We start from the raw sequence: 3,034 nt of genomic DNA, 5'->3' as shown, positions 1-3,034 counted from the left end.
TATTATTTAAATGGAGAAAGATTGCAAAGTGCCGCAGTACATCGGGACCTGGGGATACTTGTGCATGAAACCCAAAAGGTTAGTATGCAGGTACAGCAAGTGATCAGGAAGGCCAATGGTATCTTGGCCTTTATTGCAAAGGGGGATAGAGTATAAAAGCAGGGAAGTCTTGCTACAGTTATACAGGTATTGGTGAGGCCACACCTGGAATACATTGTGCAGTTTTGGTTTCCATATTTACGAACAGGGTGGATAAAGGGGAACCAGTGGATGTGGTGTATTTGGATTTCCAGAAAGCTTTTGACAAGGTGCCACATAAAAGGTTACTGCACAAGATTAAAGATCACGGGGTTGGGAGTATTATATTCGCATGGATAGAGGATTGGTTAACTAACAGAGAACAGAGACTTGGGATAAATGGTTCATTGTCTGGTTAGCAACCAGTAACTAGTGAGGTGCCGTTGGGATCAGTGCTGGGACCCCAACTATTTACAATCTATATTAACGACTTGGAAGAAGGGACTGAGTGTAACGTAGCCAAGTTTGCAGACAATACAAAGATGGGAGGAAAAGCAATGTGTGAGGACACAAAAAATCTGCGAAAGGACATAGACAGGCTTAGTGAGTGGGCAAAAAATTTGGCAGATCGAGTATAATGTTGGAAAGTGTGAGGTCATGCACTTGGGGAGGAAAAAAAATCAAAGAGCAAGTTATTATTTAAATGGAGAAAGACTGCAAAGTGCTGCAGTACAGATGGACCTGGGGGTACTTGTGCATGAAACACAAAAGGTTAGTATGCAGGTCCTGTTAGTATAGAAGTCCTGCTACAGTTATACAGGGTATTAGTGAAGCCACACCTGGAATACTGCGTAGTTTTGGTTTCCATATTTACAAAAGGATATACATGCTTTGGAGGCAGTTCAGAGAAGGTTCACTAGGTTGATTCAAGAGATGAGGGGGTTGACTGATGAGGAAAGGTTGAGTAGGTTGGACCTCTACTCATTGGAACATATATTATGAGGAGGCATGACAATGTGGATACAGAAAGGATGTTTCCACTGATGGGGGAGACTAGAACTAGAGGGCATAATCTTATAATAAGGAGCTTCCCATTTAAAACAGACGAGGAGGAATTTCTTCTCTGAGGGTTGTAAATCTGTGAATTCATTGCCTCAGAGAGCTCTGGAAGTCGGGATACTGAATAAATTTAAGACAGAAATAGACAGTTTCTTGACCGATAAGGGAATAAGGGGTAATGGGGAGCAGGCGGGGAAGTGGACCCGAGTCCATGATCAGATCAGCCATGATCGTATTAAATGGCAGAGCAGGCTCGAGGGGCCGTATGGCCTACTCCTGTTCCTATATCTTATGTTCTTGTAAGTGTGGGACACTGTCCTGTGCAAATTGGCAGCTGTGTTTGACCTTTATTGCAAGGGGGATGGCGTATAAAAGCAGGGAAGTCCTGCGACAACTGTACAGGGTATTGTTGAGGCCAAACCTGGAGTAATGCGTACAGTTTTGGTCTCCGTATTTAAGGAGGGATATACTTGCATTGGAGGCAGTTCAGAGAAGGGTCACGAGGTTGATTCTGGGGATGAGGGGATTGACTTATGAGGAAAGGTTGAGTAGGTTGAGCCTATACACATTGTTCAAAAAAATGAGAGGTGATCTTATCGAAACATAAGATTATGAGGGGGCTTGACAAGGTGGATGCAGAGACGATATTTCCACTCACAGGGGAAACTAAACCGAGGGGACATAGTCTCAGAATAAGGGGCCGCCCATTTAAAACTGAAATGAGGAGGAATTTCTTCTCTTTGCGGGTTGTAAATCTGTGGAATTTGTTGCCACAGAGAGCTGTGGAAGCTGGAACATTGAATAAATTTAAGGCGGAGAAAGGCAGATTTTTGAGCGATAAGGTAGTGAAGGGTTATGGGGAGCGGGCGGGGAAGTGGAGCTGAGCCCATGATCGGATCAGCCATGATCGTATTGAATAGCGGAGCAGGCTCGAGGGGCCGTATGGCCAATTCCTGCTCCTATTTCTTATGTTATGTTCTTAACTTTTGGCCCTGTCCACACTCGTAACATCACTGCCCAGTGACCCCTGGGTTAGAGAGAGGGGGAAATCAGCCAGGGTTTCTGCTCCTGATCACTGCCCAGTGACCCCTGGGTTAGAGAGAGCGGAAATCAGCCAGGGTTCCAGCTCCTGATCACTGCTCAGTGACACCTGGGTTAGCGAGAGCGGAAATCAGCCAGGATTCCTGCTCCTGATCACTGCCCAGTGACCCCTGGGTTTGAGAGAGGGGAAATCAGCCAGGGTTCTGCTCCTGATCACTGACCAGTTACCCCTGGGTTAGATAGAGGGGAAACCAGCCAGGTTTCCTGCTCCTGATCACAGCCCAGTGACCCCTGGGTTAGAGAGAGGGGAAATCAACCAGGGTTCTGCTCCTGATCACTGCCCAATGACCCCTGGGTTACAGGGGAAAATCACCCAGGGTTCCTGCTCCTGACCACTGCCCAGTGACCCCTGGGTTAGAGAGAAGGGAAATCAGCCAGGGTTCCTGCTCCTGATCACTGCTCAGTGACCCCTGGATTAGAGGGGAAATCAGCCAGGGTTCCTGCTCCTGATCACTGCCCAGTGACCTCTGGGTTAGAGAGAGAGGGAAATCAGCCAGGGTTCCTGCTCCTGATCACTGCCCAGTGACCCCTGGGTTAGAGAGCGCGGAAATCAGCCAGAATTCCTGCTCCTGATCACTACCCAGTGACCACTGGGTTAGAGAGAGGGGGAAATCAGCCAGGGTTCCTGCTCCTGATCACTGCCCAGTGACCCCTGGGTTAGAGAGAGAGGGGAAATGAGCCAGGGTTCCTGCTCCTGATCACTGCTCAGTTATCCCTGGAATAGAGGAGAATTCAGCCAGGGTTGCTGCTCCTGATCACTGCTCAATGACCCCTAGATTAGAGAGAGATGAGACATCAGCCAGGGTTCCTGCTCCTGATCACTGCCCAGTGACCCCTGGGTTAGAGAGAGGGGAAA

Source organism: Pristiophorus japonicus, chromosome 9 (genome assembly GCF_044704955.1).
Source record: "Pristiophorus japonicus isolate sPriJap1 chromosome 9, sPriJap1.hap1, whole genome shotgun sequence".
Classification (NCBI taxonomy): Eukaryota; Metazoa; Chordata; class Chondrichthyes; family Pristiophoridae; genus Pristiophorus; species Pristiophorus japonicus.
The sequence above is the reverse complement of the archived record's forward strand: the minus strand, read 5'-3'. Positions refer to the sequence as shown.